General features: G+C 40.2%; 1 pseudogene; it reads left to right on the top strand.

Annotated features, from left to right (window-relative positions):
- Window positions 1-4,251: 4,251 nt before the first annotated feature.
- LOC147631676 (uncharacterized) lies at window positions 4,252-5,572 on the top strand (annotated as a pseudogene).
- The last annotated feature ends 14,093 nt before the right edge of the window (window positions 5,573-19,665 follow it).

The following is a 19,665-nucleotide window of genomic DNA, read 5'->3' as shown; positions in this document are numbered from 1 at the left end:
GAAAAAAATCCATACATATTTAAGCATTTTGGGAAAATATATATATATATATATATATATATATATTAAAAAAATAGTTTCAATATATCAAAGAATTTATATTAAATAAATAATAATAAAATAATCAAAGAAAAAAAATTCAAAAATAGAATTAAAAAATAATAATAAAAGCGATACTTGTTATAAACTATTCAAAAATCAATTATCAAATCAAAAATATAAACCTCTTAAGTCTATAATCAAAGAGTTAAATACCAAAGCATTTTGGAAATAAAACAAGAAACAAAATCATGAAAATAAATAAAATAATGAGAGCGACAGAAGTCACATATTCATTAAAAAATGTATACCACAAAAATTCAAAAAACAGCACAAAATATTAAACGAGCATCATTCTAGAAAAAAAAATTAAAAAAATCAAAATCATAGAAGGATATAAGAGGAAAAAAATACCTCTAAAAGGAAAAAAAATATTTCTTAAGGGAAAAAATATTTCTTGAACAGCAATCGTATCTAAGCCATCATTTCGCCCATTTCTTTGGCAGCACTAACAACTTGCATGCAAAAACTAATTGTTCTTGCACTCTGTAAAAAAAGAAAAAAAGTGCGCTTTGGAACAAGTGATTTCAATCATTGATTAGTGCATGCTTTCAACACCATGAAACGTTTTCCATTAATCACAAATAACAAAAGACAAACCCTGAACACGCCTGAAAATTAACAACGCGTGCTGTATATTAAAACAGGAATCGGATCTAAGCCATCATTTCTCCCATTTATTTGGCAGCACTAATTAATCACAAATAACAAAAGAAAAACCCTTAACACGCCTGAAAATTAACAACGTTCGTTGTCTATTAAAACAGGAATCGGATCTAAGGCATCATTTCGCCCATTTCTTTCGCATCACTAACAACTTGCATGCAACAAAAACTAATCATTCTTGCACTATGCACTCTGTAAAATAAAAAAAGAAAAAATGTGCGCTTTCGAACTAGCCATTTCAATCATTGATTAGTGCATGCTACCATGAAACGTTTGACATTAATCACAAATAACAAAAGACAAACCCTTAGAATCACAGCAGTGAATGAGGCATCCTTAGCATCATGAAAAGGCCCAGGGAGCATCATCAACGGCGCCGCAGCCCAAGGAAAAAATGAGTGGCTTTCCCTTCTTTTATAATGAACCCTAATATTGCCAAACGAATTATTAAATGCCACATGTACACTCCATGATAACCCTTACCCTCCCATCATTAAACTTTTCATAAGAGAAAAAAATATGCCCCAATGCTATGCCCAAGGAAAAAATGAGTGGCTTTCCCTTCTTTTATAATGAACCCTAATATTGCCAAACGAATTATTAAATGCCACATGTACACTCCATGATAACCCTTACCCTCCCATCATTAAACTTTTCATAAGAGAAAAAAATATGCCCCAATGCTATGCCCTTCCCTTTGGCAGGCCAAAAGACCACAAAGAATATATATTTGGAGTATGCGCAAATGATCATGATGATGACTCATGAGAAAGGGGGAGGCCTTTAGCACATCATTCTCAGCGTAATTCACATCACTCTTAGCTCATAGCCACACCTTTTATCCTCATAATCATTGCTCTAAAAAAATATTTTTTTCAACCCTCTCTCTCTTTAAGACTTGGCATTTCTATGTGCTCTACTTTGCCCTCTTCTATGGGACTGGCTTGCGGATGGCCTTCAGCACAACAACTTGGGGCAAGTGGGGTACTCCTTCAGCTTCAGCACAGTAACCCTCTTCACCTCCCTCTTCAACTTGGGCAACTTCTTCGGCAGAATTGCATCAGCCAACATCTCAGAGTACTTCCTAAAGTTATGCTATTCTACCCAATATCCACTCTAAAGTGCCTCTAATTTCTATGTCAATGTTTAGTTTGTTGCTACATCATCGTAGTAGTAAGGTCCAAACCTACATCACACCATTATTATTATTTGAGTTAAACTTTTCTTAATGCAAGCTTCAAAAAATCACCGTGTTTATCAGCAGAGCAGAGCAGCTGTTTGGTGACATTGTGTGTTTAAATAATTTCCTTTGAAATAAACATTATAACTTCCACCCAAGAAATGGAGAATCAAGATAGATTTTCTAGTTGAGAAATGGAGAATCAAGATAGCTTTTCTAGTTGAGAAGGCAAAAATTCCTTATCAAAAGTAAACTCTAATTTTTTCCCATGTTGTGGAAAAACTCCACCATTGCGTGAAGAATTGAGTCATCAATCCATTAGAAGTAATCCTACTATGCTATATATATATATATATATATACATATATATATTATACATTAAGCTAGGTGTCGTATGATAACAATATTGTTGCTTGCCTTTACCTAATGGCTGTGTATTGCTGCCTCTCTTTACCTAATGGTTGTGTAAGGTCTCACCAAGGAGATTTGTTGATGGAGATATGGATCAAGAAAAATGTGAGGTTTTAATATACGGATGGAGAGAGGTGCTAATATATGTGTGTCACACAGAGAGAGAGAGAGAGAGAGAGAGAGAGAGAGAGAGAGAGAGAGAGAGAGAGAGAGAGAGAGATGTATCTCCGTCAAAGTGCAATGTATCTATGGGTGTGTGTGTGTGTGTGTGTGTGTGAGAGAGAGAGAGAGAGAGAGAGAGAGAGAGAGAGAGAGAGAGAGAGAGAGAGAGAGAGAGAGAGCAATGTATATGGATTAGGTGTTTGATGCAAGCCTTTTGATGCAAGCCTTGGGTGGCCAGATTAGTAGAGGGAAAAGCTTTAAACACCTATAGGTTGTGAGGTTTTTTGGCCAACTCTTCTATGTCTTCAAGTGTGTCTCAACAATACCTACAACAAGGAGGATCGGAATTGGATCAATTAATAGAAGTCATTTACAATTTATAATAGAGATTGGTAGACAAGGGGTTTCAAAAGAAAATGTGATGGGAGCTCCATGTGTGTGTCGAGTGGGGCTCTCAATGTATTCAGCACAAGGGCCTTTCTCAAAATGTGGTACCTTTTCTTGCATCCTTAAGAGGATATGGGTGCACAAGAGCAGTTGACAAAGGGGAACAAATTCATGATGAGATTGCAAGTCAAGGGTTGCTAAAAAATGATAATGTGCTTGGCAGTGCTCTCATGGATACATATGCCAAGTGCAATCCTCTCTCAAAAGCATGAGTGTTTCCTAGAATGAAATTGAAGGTTATACCCAATAGGGCTATAATGTACTCAACTTTTCTGAAGGTTATACCCAATAGGGCTATAATGTACTCAACTTTTCTGAAAACGGATGTAAGGTGAGGTCCTCTCTTTGTGTGGAGTGAAGTTTGCTTGCATTTTGAAAGCTTGTGGTAGCACAAAAGTGGCTAAAAAGGGGAACTAATTCATGATGATATTACTAGGCAAGGGTTGTGCTTGAGACTACACTCGATGTGCAAGTGTGCTACTCCATACATGTCTCATTCAATTCACTGATTCCAATGTGAGTATCCATGTGTGACAGATGTTGATGTAGCTTTTTTTGTATGCAAAGTTGTCTTGCCTGTCGGAGATGGGGGCCATGGCACTAGTTCATATAAAAATTGATGAACAAGGCAGGAAAAAAATTAATTCATATAAAAGTTGTGCTTATAGGTTTATAACCATAACCATTTTTCTCATCGTATAAGACATATATTCTCTCATATTGTAAAGAAAAGGCCACCACACATTCCCACCAATCAAAAAAGGAAAAATCTAAGTTATTTATAATTTGGATGCACCTAGTTTTTGAAGCCAAAAATTGAAACCAGTTAACAACCACACGCTTTGTCCTCCCTAGTGGGGAAGGGGTAAGAAAACGCTTTGTCCTCCCTAGTGGGGAAGGGGTAAGAAAACGCTTAGTTTTCTCTTGAGCACCGTTAGTGTGTAATTGGCACAGATCTCATTACTTCACACATGTAGTGGGGGACCCCCTTCCCACTCTAGTGTGTAATGGGGGGCACGTACAAGGCCTCATACATGTAGTTATCATGAGTCCTTTCCTCGTGTGCTTCTCTCAGGCCATCCAAACCTTCTTTAGCAGAGAGAAGCAGCATTATAGAGGAGTCCATGCATCTTCAAATATGCAGCGCAATCTGCAAGACTTGGTTGCACCAACTCCCCCTTGCGAGCTCGATTAACGTCCTCCCTCCCCTCTGCGCGCACACCATGTGTTGTGGCTCGATGGGTTAGCACACAAAGTAGGCCACCAGTACACAGACCATCTCCCACATGAAAAGCATTCCTATTGGAGGTACCGAGCGTAAGAGGTCACTCAACCACATTGAAACACTTGCCGTTGGAGGGGACGCTCGTAAGCGGAGAATTCAAGCAACATGGTATGGCCTCTCTTTCTTATTCTCTAGCACTTTCAATTCAAAATGCCAATGTAAATCAAGTGTGCAATTGTGTAATGTCAATGTAATTTTGTTGGTTTTTAGAGTATTCCTTCAAGATGACACAGGTTGTTCTGATCAAACTGGGGATTGTAATGAGCTCTTGCATTTTTTCACAAAGAGGGAGCATGTGCCTAAAATGATTAGGGATCCCCGTTTGCAAGAAGATACGTATGGCTGTTTCCAATGAAATTATACATGAGGTTTCTTAAAGTACAGTGTTGATGTTGTAAATGCATGCGATAACGTAGGCATTAGCATGAAGGGATACAAGTCTCTTCATCAATTGCTAGGAGACACCCTTCGTAAGAAAGGTATCATGCACAACCTTTTTCCACCCACCAAAGAGGGTTCATCTAGCAAAGAGACTGAGCAATGAAGATATAAAATACAGGATTGGGGATTACTATTACATCAATGATACACTTACCATTGCAGCATGGGGAAAGAAGAAGACTACGGATGGTAATGTTTCATTCGAATTCAATGAGTTCAACAATATTTTTGAATGTGAAAGCTACAAAAGGCAATGATATTGTTCTATGGGTTGCCTTTTGGATGTAAGTATCACAAGTAGCCTGGTAAGCATTAGGTCTGTGCTCATTTACAAGGAACGACTTAACATTTTGTTTGAATTTCGTGTTTTTAAGGTTCCAAGGTCTCCTTCGTGCTGAAGTTGGACGAGTGCTAGATTGTGAAGGGCAGAAGGCTAGAGAGAATGAGTGTCACACTCATGAACCACGTTATGTGTGGCGACAGCCTTTAAGTCTCCATCTGCTACCACTGTTGTTGCAGAAGGGCCTGATGATGAGGTAGAGAGCACAGTTGATTTTCAAGAACAAGGGCATGACAATATTCCACACACTAAACCATCATTCAGTGTTCAATCAGAGAAAGATATATGGTGGTTAGGAGCATTTGAGGTTTCCAAGGAGACACACGAGGTGTTATCATGGTTCTTTGAGAGGTTGCCTTGGGTTAGTGATGTGATAAAGTCACAAATAGGGGGTGAGAAGATGGATGTTGATGGTTTAGGGAGCTTTGATGTTGATTGGCATCTTGTCGAGGATCTGAAGACAATAAAGTGTATGTTGGGTTGCACTCAAGGTGCAAATATAGCCCACCCATGCCCTTGGTGCATGCATGGATTAAATTAAAAAACTAAGAAAAAACACAAGGGGATGGCCAATGGTGAAGACGAATGCGAGGAAACAAGAAATTGCGAGGGAGAGTGGGACGGTGGTGCCCTTTCATCACCTATGCTGGCACTTCCAAATAGGGACTTAAGGGATAATAGTTGGAACCCCATAATTCCTTTCTCTCTTAGGAATGTTCACTTTTGTACTTTGCATGCTTTCATACATATCTTTGATCGTCTCTGAAAGTGTCACATAGACTACGTGTTCACTATGCTTGCTAAAACTCGACAGGATGAGGCGATTGTTAGAGTGGAGAAGACCTTAAATGACATTGGTTGCCATGTGAGCAACGTGGAGATAAGAGTTAACCAAAAAACCTCTGGAGTTTCACATATGGTTGCTCAAAAGGTTTCAATGAGTGGAGGCAAGGCGAGAAGGTTTCTCCACCAGAAGCCTTGCAACAAGTGGGACAAGGTACAGAGAAATGCAGATAGGTAACATGTCGAGGAAGGTGAAAATGTTCCTGCTGCGAAGAGATGGGAGCTGTGGAAAGACCTTTGTGCTTGTGTACTACTTAGAACTGCTTGGATGCAAACATTGTACTACTTAGAATTGCTTGGATGCAAACATTGTACTACTTAGAACTGCTTGGATGCAAACATTGTTGTTTTGCATGAGCAAGTGTGGGCAAATTTCAATAAAGTAGTGCAGTTGATGAGTCAAAGCAGCACAACAAACGAAAATCGCAAACAATTTCAAGCAAAGTTGAAAAGCTTTATTGAAGCCGTAGTCCGCACATGGGGTGAATTGAATATTGTGCATTATATAGTAATATAATGCTTTTAAAGGTTTTGCAAACAAATTTGTTCTTCTAATGCACTTTTCCTGAATGGTGGTTTTGTTTGCTATCTGGAGCACATCTTCTATGCTCATGGTTCATATTTCATGAATGCCTATGGCTCACTTAACATGTGGAGCACCCAAGGAATGGAGAAAAGTCATTACCATGCAAGGGGAGTCTATTTCAAGAATATAAGACATGGAGGTGGCATGACTCAATTAAACTATCTCAAAGAAATGTTTGATTGGTTCTTTCGTTATATCTTTGGGAGAAACCTTTTAAGGGAGAGGGCTCGAATGCCCAAATTGGCCCAAATTGCCAAAATGAAAAATAAGGGTCAGAAAATAGCAAGGTGGGCAGGGACAGGACCTGCATGTCATGCGGCATGGAGGGTTACATGTAGGAGAGTTGGTAAAGTATGGATCTCTATATACTTGAATGAGGCCTAGGGTTGGTGTGTAGCTGATCTATGGGATACTATCTATTGAATGTAATCAGGTGTTATAATTGAGAATGTAAATGGTTCTTTTTGCCTAATATGCAACCATGTTATCTTTCATGTTTAAAAACCCATTTTTTTGGTGCGTGATATTTTTAAAAAAACTAGGGTTTCGTGTAATGATTACGTTGGCCACTATAAATGAGCATCCTCTCTCTTTTTGTCCATTTTGTACAAGTACTTTGAGAGCACGCAAATACTAACTTTTCATGGGCACAATCACTGCTTTCAAACTTGCACAATACTTATTCTCTATATCGAGGCTCCCATGCAACCTGATGAGGATGTTCTCCCAGCCTGAGAGCTAGAAGTTAGGGATTTGCACAACCTTGCCACCGTGTAGATCGACAATTTTGTTTTTGCATGTAGCATTTGCAGGGCTCAGATTTTCATGCTGACGAGCGGGAGGCCACATAATGACCCATCCATACCACAAGCTGACTGCATGAGTGCGTTGTGGTTTGCTAGGAATATTGCAGAGCATCGGCAGTCTATGGTTCGGTTTTTGAGTCCCCCTTGGTTTTGAGGACCGTGAAGTCATGTGTCATTACCAATTTTGTTAGATAGATATACTTCCCTTGCTAGGTTTGATTGGTAGTGAGAGGAAGCTTTGTAATATCTTCAAATATTTTTTTTTGATGACTTGAATTGTATCCCAAAGATTTAGGTTGCTTTGTAATACTTGAAGAAGTCTCAAGATGTTGATTTTTGAAATATGACATGCTTGGTATTCTACACATTCGTGTGTTTTGATTCTTTGTGATAATTTTCCAGAAGGGTGCAAAAATTCACTGTGCAATTTGGCGGGAAAGGCTAATTTCGCACCCTTTTGGACCAATAAAATATTTCCTCGATTTTATCAATTAAGGTTATTATGATGATGGCATTTTCTTATATAAATAAAGGTTGACCTCTATTTTTGCCCATTCTTACCCTCATCCTTACTCTTAGCTCTTCTCACCATGGCGTGGACAAAGCAAACAATGAAGAAGATGAGCGAAGAATGACACGCCCGATTGAGGGACAACTCAAGCAAGAATTTGGAGCGTTACAACCACAAACTCAAGAAAAATTTGATAGAGCAAGCCAGCTCATCCCGGACAAGCAAATAAGTAAAGTTGGTGGATTATCGCACGGAAGATAGCAGCGCAATAGAAATCGACACCGACACCGACACCGACTACGGGGAGCCTATATGGGCACACATGGAGTTTCCTAACCACCTAGCTGTAGGGGAAAAGACCTTTCCATGCATTAACACACAACATAAATAGCAGCAAGGGGAGCAAGAGGAGCAATAGGAGAAAGCGCAACAGTAAGAGCAACAACAACATCAATAGCAAGGGGAGCAAGAGGAATAAGCACCAGTCCCAAAAAGAAACAAAAGGAAGTCAACATATTACAGGTCTCGTCCCCTACAACCACGTTCTATCGATCATCTTTCTCATGGCCCCGCTCGCAGGAGACGCTCAAGGTACAGGACTTTCTAGGAGATACGGCACTAGCAAAAGTCCGTGGAGCTTCTCATCCGAAGGGCACCTTTCTCTCACGAACGTGCAAAGAAATTTTATGGGAATACAAGATGGAATGTCGGATGTCTTGGAGGCCTTGCAAGAAGCTGCTGAAGCATATCTGATTACTTTATTTGAGGACACAAACTTGTGCACCATCCACGCAAAGCGGATCACCATAATGGTGAAGGATATGTAGTTGGATCGTCGTATTGGTGGAGAAAAGGAAAGCGAACAATGATATATCTCATTTTTTAATGTATCTCAACTTTTCATATTAATGAAATTTTGATGTGTTTTATATCTTCCTCTTGCATATTTGATTGTCTATTTCATTGTGTAATTGATTTAATCATGTAATATATCTTCCATCACGTTTCAATAAATGGCTAGAAGGGTGCGAAAAAGGCCCCTTCGGGCCGCGTGCGCAATGGCCATTTTTGCACGCTTCTGGTCCACATGGGTTTTAATTGTAACATGGTTTTTAATTGTAAATATGTATCATGCAAAGGGCATGGGGTGGGAAAATGCTATGTACGAGCCATTTTTGTGATGGCCAGAGAGGTGTAAAAGTGTTGTGTACGGGAGCCTCATACAGGCCATTTTCGCACCCCTCTGGTCCTCTTAAATTTTTTTGTTAATTTTTTTCTAAAATTCAAGGTTTTTATGAATATTAAAATTCAAATCCCTTAAAATTGCCCATAGATCAAAATTTTCATCAGGATGGAAATATCATGGAATTAGATGCTCTACAGGCAATCCAATACATCATGAAGTTGGTCTCCTTAAATGGTCTTTTCCCAAAGTGAAGAATGCAAGGGAAGGAAGATGATGTAAATATCATGGAATTAGATGCTCTACAGGCAATCCAATACATCATGAAGTTGGTCTCCTTAAATGGTCTTTTCCCAAAGTGAAGAATGCAAAGGAAGGAAGATGATGTAAATACAAGACATAATTAATTTTAAACCTTCAAAATCAAAATGCATGTAATTTTAAATTTCCTTTGTTAAATTAAGATAAATTAGAGATCAAAAGGGATGGTCTCGTACATCTTCATGTGGTTCTCAATAGGTTATTCTCATTCTAGTGGAGGGTGTAAAGCTATCAAAATTGTGATGGCCAGAGGGGTGCGAAAAGGCTGTGTATGGGGGCCTCGTTCAGGCCATTTTTGCACCCCTGGCCCTTCTAATTTTTTTTTTGGGTATTTTTTTCCCTAAAATTTGAAGACACACCATTTTATATGATTAATTAGAACTAAAGAAGTTATTCTCATTCTAGTGGAGGGTGTAAAGCTATCTACATTGTGATGGCCAGAGGGGTGCGAAATGCTGTGTACGGGGATCTCGTATAGGCCATTTTCGCACCCCTCTGGCCCTTTTAAACATTTTTGTAGTTTTTTTCCTAAAATTTGAAGACACACCATTTTATATGATTAATTAGAGCTAAAGAAGTTTTTCTTATTCTAGTGGAGGGCGTAAAGCTACCTAAATCATGATGGCATTAGGAAAATTCTGGACTCAAAAGAGGGTTGTTTCAATAATAATATAATAATAGACACATAGATTGAGTGACATGAAATCTACCAACGATATTCACCGGTGGTGGGACCTCTGTACAAACCCACCTAAAATGTGGAGAAACTCTTATCTTCATGAAATATTAAAAAAACCATCACCTTGTCTTAAAATATTTTAAACCATTTTTTTGTCAAGCACCTAACACAATAAAAGAATGTTTTCCACATTCCTGTGTTAGACGTGGAGCACTAAAAAATCCTTTCCACCACCCCTAGAACTAATGATTTTGAATGCTTGGAATAGATAGATACACAATCTCCTGGTTATTCCCTCAACTTGGTTCCCTTGAAACTCGAAACATCTTTGGCGCCCAAAAGAACACACCGTCCCTCATTTCTTCTTCCCTCCTTGATCCACAAAAGTGGTTAGCTCAGTCATCCACTTTCTGCTACTTCTTCTTTCTCATACGTCTGTTAATCTCTCATGGCACCCGAAAGTGGACTGAAACGAGCAAGGAGCAGTATTTCATCTGTTGTGTTGTATAACATAAAAGGTGAGAACGAAGAACGGATTTCCCAAGTATACAGGAAGTACTCCTGGGTCACTATGCAGCCAGGAAAACGTGGCCACTACCGAGTGAAGGGAAAGGCATCTGAAGACTTGGCCAAACATTGGAAAGGAAGGATCCTTGACTTCAAGATGGCACTAGGAGGGAAAACTGTCAAAGAAGTGTTGATCCAGCATGTATTCATGCAAAAAGAGATCAACCTGGGACCATTGGAAGGACTTCCAAGACACATACCACATTGTAAGTGCTTGTGTTTTGTATTAAAATGTTGCAAATAAGGTGATTGATATACATTTTTCTGCCTTGCACAGATTTGTACCCATCTAGTCTTCAGGAGTGGGACCCTGCACAATGCTTGACGGGATTCTTGAATGTCGTACATGGTGAGGTGGGGGAACTTCAATATGAAGGTCGTGCACCAAGTGATCTCGCAAGAAGTAGAACATATTTCTATGACTCATTTTATATCTTGCCCACTCAATCGAGTCGACATGGAAAGTTGGAACGTATTCCTTTGCCTGCACTTGATAGTCCTCCTGAGTGGCCACCATTGCTTGATAGAGAAGTGATAGAGTCATATAGGACCAAAATGTTTAATGATATTAAATGTGCTATGAAGCCTAGCATTGGTGCAATAACTTAAGTTTGTTTGTTCCAATTGCATGCTTTGTTGATTTATTTTCTGATTGTAAACAATTGAGAAAAACTAGAACAACTTTTATGTGCAAAGATATAGATGAAGCCTGGCTTGATCATTTGTTTGACAAAGGTTGGAGAGTAAAATCATCAAAGGGAGATGATTTGATCGAATGTCGATTGAACACCTCCGACATTGCATTTTTGTGAGTGTTATAACATTCAAATGTCTTTTTGTGAAACAGTTACAAAGCTATTTGATTATACTCGGGAAATTATCCTAATGATATTTTAGAATCAGATACTATATTGCCACGCAACATCTGTGCATGTCATTTACTTATAGAAGGTGGCGATGGATTAACAACAACTGGGAAAGCATGGACCAAGAAACAAGAGATGGTAGCCACTCTTGCTTGATAGATATAGTTATGATTCGACAGGATCACCCATCATTGACATTGGAAGTGGAAGAGAATTGGACTCTCGAATATGTTAGGAAGGAATTAAAAGTAGCTATTCAGAATCCTCCACATCAATTTTGCTCCAAGCTCGATGGTCAGAAGGTAAGTAGAAGAAGAGAGCATCAGATCATTTGTAAAGATGTTGCAGTCCCACATGAATTGGAGGCACTAGAAGATATATGATGTGACCATGTATATGTATATGGTGACAATGTATTTTCCATATGCAATAAACTTATCAATTCAGAACATTGCTTTTGTAATGCTTTATTGTTTAAAACAATGTATTGAAGGTAAAAATTTCCCAATTAAATTTTTATGTACACAAAAAGGCCTAAAGTAAGAAAACAAGCAGTGAAGGAACACAGTAGCAAATTTGATCCTCTGATTTTCAAATTAAAAGTGCATTTAGAATTGATGTTCTCTCTCCAATAACACTAAATATGTGCAAAAAAATATAAATGTACATGTGTAGTTGCATATTTACAAACAGCAAGTTACAGAGTGGAGTACATTTGTTGGAAGAAGCAATCCAATAACACATCCATAAGGAAAAAACTATTTATTACGGGAACCCATAGGACTAGGATTTAGGATGGAGCCATGGCGTTTCTCCCAAGTACGGAGCCCATGTAAGAGGCTCAGGGGGGCCTATCCCCCCTCGTGGATTGGGTGGGATGAAGTCCACTAGGCCGTCTGGAGGCATTACTTCTGCGACCTCGATCATTTTCGCAATCATTTCTTCCCTAAACGTTTGGACTTCATCCCCCCTCGTGGATTGGGCGGGATGAAGTCCACTGGGCCGTCTGGAGGCATTACTTCTGCGACCTCAATTATTTTCGCAATCATTTCCTCCCTAAACGTTTGGACATCTAGGTCCACGTAACGAGAAATGGATGGAAACTGCCATCACAATTCATCAAGGCATAAGATCAACATGACAATATACAAGAAGATAAACAAGAGTACGCATGCGTATGGGAGCTGAAAAATGCTTACATCCTCTGAAGGGAGCTGAAAAATGCTCTGTAGCAGCAACAATGCATTCAGAGCAACCCTCCACCCACAGCTACAACCATCATCTTATTTGGGCACACTAACCCTTCAAATGGTCGCTCGCACCAGGGTGTCGATGTCCATGCTCAGGCTCTCATAAGCGGCCATTAATTTCCTGACACCACTGCAAACAAAGACCAATCAATATCCTGATCAATCCAGACTTCTAACTTAAACAATAATATGTATTGTAATGATTTTGACTTATAGCAAAACGGAGCCATGGACACCAGATGCCGAATTTGCAAGGTAAATAACATTGTCTTGCACATCGACTAGAACAAGACTCCAATGGGCACTACATCACATCCAAATAGATTTCTATTAGTTTCAAGCCAGATGAAAAAAAAAATGTCTCCTTGCATTGTGGTGAATCGTATCACTGAAGCGAGAGCACGTGCCAAAGAAAGCACTATATAACTCGTGTATGGTAATTCGTATAAACATCATGCAAGAGAGATACAAGGAGAAACTCACTTTTCATGATATGCCAAAAAATTACTCAAGCATGGTCCAGCTCGACCTCCCGAAACCAGTTCAGCACATCAAGGTAGGGACTGACTCCACTAGCAAAAGTGTTGACACTAGCGAATCAATCTGGAACACTCGATGCTGAACATTCTCGGGCAATTGCGAAACAACAAAACTTCACAAGAAAACATATCAAGAGTTAGGCAGGACAGAGAAAAGAGTATACCTTAAAACACATCTGAGCACTTTGTTCGTTGACTTCAGTTCTAGGATCAAACAAAATGTTTATCTCCTTAGCATGAATCAGGAAATAACATCTTTGCCCTCTAATATGATAGGGTACATAGAACTCCGGCAACAAAAATTGAAGTGCCTCCTGATTCATAGCGTGGAGTGCACGAACATTTTCTCTTTTTGTTTGCAATGCAAGCATTGCCACATGATTTTCCCTTTTGAGCGCTTATCCGAAAATTTGCCCGAGTCTCATGTTCATGATCTGGAACTCCCTCCGTCACCTCTTCAATTCTCACTTTTTGAACGGGACGGACATCCAAAATTTGCACCATTCGTGCATCTGTAAATGTAACTGGCCTAAGTAACTTATCATATATAAAACAGAGGGCTACTAGGCTGAAAAAATCTTTGTTCATCACTGTGACCCTGTGTGCATGGGCTGCAAGAACGTAACTATCCAAAAAAAATTCAATCATCTAGTCCTCTGAGGCCTTTTGCAAGCAAAACAGGGCCGATGCCTTCCACCTAAACAAAATTCCATTTCGCTCGTAAATTCTCCTGACAAGCCTCTGGAAAGGTAATCTTGGAATAGCAGCAGTCGGGTGCTTCATAAATTGTGTGATTTCTCGTAGCACTGACGAATGCTCTGCGAAACGCCTTTGTCTAGGCTGCAGTTTGGATAATCGGGAAGGACTGCTTGATTTCCTCGATCTTGAGGCATTCAGAGTGCCCATCTTCTTCCCACTAGATGAGGGGAAGGACTGCTTGATTTCCTCGATCTTGAGGCATTCAGAGTGCCCATCTTCTTCCCACTAGATGAGGGACCTGCATTGTCCTTGGGTCTAGCTGTATGCCTTACACGAGCCATCTGAAAATGTAAGCAAGTGCAAAAAACTTAGCTATTCAGTAGTACACAATTAACAATTCACCATAATGTCGTTATCTGGCCAATCGAGATATTATATCATATACTAATACAAGCTATGCTATATTCAAGCAACTTGAAAAGCAGTTATGGTATACCAGTTGTGTTGAAGAAGGTGATGCCCGCATCAACACTTGCATTAAAGGCTGCCCTCGCATCCTCCATTTTCCTATCTTTATTCACAAAGAGGCCTTGATTTAGCAGATGCAGGGCTGGGAACTCAATGGCTTCAACTCAACACTACTCTTGAAGCATTGTGACATTGGTCAAGTGCAAGAAGGTGTTCATTTGCATCCTCCAAGTGGGGTCTCTTCTTTGCACTATGAATAGTGAGTTAATCTCACCTATTAAGGTATAATCAATCCTAATCTCAATGTTTTAGTATAATTAGTGGTTCCATCCTACCATTAGGAAGTTACTATAAGCTCTTATCAGGCTTCCCATCTTGAAACAAAGCTGTGCCTACCACAAAATCACTAGTATCAGTCTCAACGATGTAAGGCCGCTAGGATCCGGCAAGGCTAACACAGGAGCATCTCGAATGTTATTTTTCAAAGTATCGAAAGCTCCTTGTATCTTCTCATTCCACTCAATCGGAGAATTGGACTTCTTATTTTTACCCTTAAGGTACTTTCAACTTTGAATAATCCTTGACAGATTTTTGAAGAAATACCACGAAACCTAAGAAAAATCTTAATTGCTTGATTGTACGTGGGTGGAACTGGCCATTCCAAAACCTTTTGGATCCGATCCAAATCTATACTTAAGCTATCTCGAGAGATCTTATGACCTAAGTATAACAATTCCTTCTTGAAGAAATCACACTTAGATAATTAACAATATAGTTTCTCCTTCCTGAGCCTTCATAGAATCTATTTAAGATGATCCTCATGCTCAGCTAAAGTTTCACTGTATATTAAAATATCATCTAAGAAAACCACTACACATTTTTCTAACAAATCCTGATATAAATGTCAGTTTTGTATCAGCCTGGGAGTTGTTTTGGCTAGCTAGATGTAAGTTGAGGTCAGTTAGATGTAAGTTGAGGTCAGTTAGATTTCAGTTGAGCCATATAGAGAAATGATCAATGTTGACTTGGAAGAACAACTCGAGGTGTTAGTTGGATTAGATTAGAGAGTTTGGAGTGTGTGTGGGTGTTTGATGCCTTTTTCAGCCATATATGCATGAAATTCCTTGAACATATACTCCCCCCCTCGATCTAAATGAAGGGTGCCGACTTTACATTCACATGCATTTTTTAGCCATGGATACGAAGTGCTTAAAGCACATAAAAACCTATGACTTATGCTTTAATGGATACACCTAGCTATATCTGGAGTAATCATCAATATAATTGATGAAGTAGAGATATCCCCCAATAGATGATGTCCTCATAGGACCACATACATCACTATGTATAAGCTGTAATTTCTTAACAGCTCATCGATCCATCCTTTGGAAATGATGCCCGATGGGAGGGTGAAAATGCGGTGCTGATGTGTCGCATAGCATTAAAATCGGTTTTTAATTGCCTCTCTTGGATACCCATCTAGTCGTATTCTCATTTATCTCCCCACCAACGGCCTTCATCTCCATCAACGACTATCTCCTCCAACCCTCCTTCATCAATCATCCTCCTTCATCGTCCTGTATCAAACGACAAAGACAAACCTCCAACCTCCTTCATCTCCATCTCCTGTGACGTTTGTATACGATTCGTCAACATGTAATGGATAGCAACATAATATACTTTTTTCAAAAATGGATAGCACGTCACCTCAAATGCAGCCAGCCACCAAATCTCATTTTCGGATTGTACACTAAAGTGCCTCTCATCAGCATTACTAATACTTGCATCCAAAGCTCTATTCATTAAAGTCAAGCTAAACCTTTCCAGCTTCTGTCCTTTGATCACCTCACTCTCATCAAGTTTTAAAACAAATTTTAGCCTTCCATTGCACTCATGTACACTGATGTCATAAAATTTCACCATAGCCATTTGTAATTTCCAAACATCCATAAAGAAATTGTTGAACTCTGTAAGCTCTATGATTTTTTGTTCCCCGCTCCTTTTAGTCACTGTCAATGTACTAGACACGTGACAAGGCTCTCGAACAAGTTCGACCATTTCCAAGTTGAGAATATTTCGAGCTTTGTTCACGTGAAATGGTTTTGGAATGGGAATTACTGTTTTTTTCCCAAGCTTAGAATTGAAACTATTTTATTTAATTTTGAAAAATGGCCACCATATTGCTTTCACACCAATGCTTTTAGATATGAGGCAACCTTGGCCCTTTTCACCCTTTTTTCATGCTCCACATATCTTCAATTGCAACCACAAGTGCCCGCTTGTATTTTGACGTGCCCGCACAAATCAAACATCCGAGCAGCTGACATCTTCTCCATCTGACCTCTCACCCAACAGGCCTGCAACAATACCGTCCACCCTTTACACCTGGCAACGCCCTCAAAAGTAAAACCTTCACACACGCCATGCACACATATGCACACATTATCAGCCTCTATTTTTAGCCACACAACGCGTACCCGTACTACGTGGACACCCATGCTGCCCCAGACCAGATAAGGTACATGCGTACCACTCCTTTCCCGAAAAACCGACATCGTACCTTTCCCCTGGGGGACCCATGCAGGCCACTGATCCATAGCCTTTGAAGCTACACCGTCCTTTCGTCCTTGCTTTGTGCAGCGCCCGTACCCTCATCCCTCAGCTATATAAACCCCCGGGGTGCTCCACAGATGGCACGCATCTCTGTGCTGCGTATGCCCTATTGTACCGTCGTCCGTACCGCCATTCGTCCCTGTGTGGCATACTTGCTGCAGTACAGCCGCCCCTTGCAGCCACCCTTCTCACACCCCCCTCATTTGGCTCTTTTCAGATAAGCCAATTTTCCTTCATTCCCCTCTTGCTAGGAGCCAGTGTCCTTAACTCTTCTCTCCCCCCCGTGTGAATAGACTTACAGAGAGGCTTACAGCAGTCCCTCCTAGCCCTCTCCATGTTTTTTGCCTTAAGGACATCTCACAATCCCCCCCCATTTGCGTAGACTTTAATAAGGGATTTTTTGCCTCAAGTAAGGGTTCGTGCACCATATTCTTTTGCTCGTACGGTGAGCAAACGAGCTCGAAATTCAGATCCGACTGAAGCGTTTCGATCGCAGCAGCAAGCTCTATAAGGCGACGCCTAAGATGGCCTAATCTCGGAAACGACAAAATGTTGCCTCAAGAGGAGCACGTAAGAACGAGATGGGGGAAGATGCGCCTAATGCGGCTCCAGTCCTCCCTTTTCAAGCCCCTCAAGGAAACGGTGGCCACGTTAGCTTGGTTAATTTTCAAAAGAAGAGATTTTTCTTAAATTAGTGTTAATGAATGGTGTCTTTTCCTTTTAAAATTACGACATAAAAATTATATGAAGTTATGAATTATGTGATGTTGTATTCGATAAATTGCGTTGAAATTGTTATCTTCATGAATTGTGAATGCTATATTTAGTAAATTGCATTGAAGTTGTTATCTTTAGAATTCAAGATTTTTTTTGGCCTCAACGCTAACTCCGTTCCGTGCTTGTGTAGCCGGGCAGCATCGTTAGCAAAGCCCGAGAATGGCCCAAGGTATCCCTCATATCTTTGGGAGAATAAGGATCGCTGATTGAGGCGAGAGATTATGAGGCTGCCTAGTTCTGAGGGCCCAGGCTAGTGCGGTAAATAAGCCCACCCTAGTGTGCAGACATCCCTCTGAGGGGCGGGAGGATCGAGCGATGGAGCCTGAGAGGGCGACAGGCCGGCTTGAGTCCTCGCCACCGACGATGAGGTGTATGGTCCCGTAGGGTTTTGCCCAGCATGTAGAGGCTGGAAGGCCGAATTCTAGATCATCGGCAGAATAAGAGTAAGAAAGCCGGCTTGGCTTGTATGGAATTGGTTCATGTATAAACTTTTTATATAATTACATCTTGTCTTTGGTATATCAAGTCTAGTAGTTGCCCAATTTATGATCAATTGCCCTATGGGTGATTTGATGTTTAGAAAATCATGCTCCCCCTGCGGGATAGAGCTAGGTCATACCTATGAATGGTATCCTTGAATCTCTACAGGATCAAGGTGTCGATGAATAGGAAATTTTTCCCAAGATAAGACTTAGCGGACTATCTTAAGTGTTTCTCCCATTTTAGAAGGGAGGAACCTTACAATTGGTATCAGAGCCGATCTTAGCTCCTAGGAATTGTCATTTAAGGATTGTTTTGCAATGAATGTTTTACCTAACATAATGCTAATTAGTAAAAACATCCTACTAAAACAAATAAGTTGAATTGATGTTTGAATGACTGTAGGAAGAGGAAGATGCCTACTCCAAGTTTCTGGTTTTTGAGACTGCTAGTCACTCCTTGAATTTCGAGTTCCGCGACACCATGGTGCAGATATTAGAGAAGATATTCCTCCCTCATTTCTCTTGTATTCAAAGAGGATGGGGTAGAGATTTTTGGAGTCATGGGCCGAGATACTTCTTCATCCGAGCAGATCAAATTGGGAACCTCACCACCGACCTTAAGCGGATTCGTTGGATTGAGAAGCTGAAGATGATCCGCTTATTTTGGTTCGTCGGTACCCCCCCAGGGCCGACATCGCTGTGACTGTAGATGGGGTTCGCATACCCCAGGATCGCTGGGTGTATGACAAAGTGATGCAGGTCTTACCTATTGATAGAGTAGCGGTGTTGGGATCTACCCCAATCCATAGTTTACCACCCTTACCATCAGTTTTTAGAGTCTTAGAAACTACAGCGGAACCTCCATATTTCACCTATGTGGACCGCTCTACCCTTATGTCATAGTCAAGCCTAGGAATTTCCCTTGATGTCAAATAAGACTAATTATATTAGTCTCAGATCTTTGTAATAAAACTTGTCCTTGTAAATATTTGAAAATAAAATAATTTCAATGTTTTACTCTCCAAAAAATAAGCGTTGCGTAAATATGAATCTTGTAATCTTAAAATTGTTTTTACAATGATGGCGAGGACGACCACCCTCCACTTCCCAATGCGCTTTACACCGATACCCAGGAGAAAAAGCTCCTGCTCAAGTAAATGCAATCTCCCTCCTTTAAAGGAGAAGGTTCAAAGGTTGAGAAGGATGCTGAAGTCTGGATTGAGGCGATGGACGATTATTTCTCTGCTGCCGGTACTAGAGTAGCAAATCAGTCTATGCTCGCACGGTTTCGCCTCATTGGAGATGCTAAACTCTGGTGGAAGCAGTGGTGCCGTAACAAGGAAGTCACCGAGCATTCTCAAACGTGGGAAGATATCAAGCAGGCAGTGAAGGAAAGATATCTTCCTCCATCCCATGAATCCATAAAGATGAATGAGTTTTTTAG

This window comes from Cibotium barometz, chromosome 14 (assembly GCF_041138505.1).
Source record: "Cibotium barometz isolate CiBa-2024 chromosome 14, ASM4113850v1, whole genome shotgun sequence".
Classification (NCBI taxonomy): Eukaryota; Viridiplantae; Streptophyta; class Polypodiopsida; order Cyatheales; family Cibotiaceae; genus Cibotium; species Cibotium barometz.
Note: the sequence above shows the minus strand (reverse complement) of the source record. Positions and strands in the feature narration are given on the sequence as shown.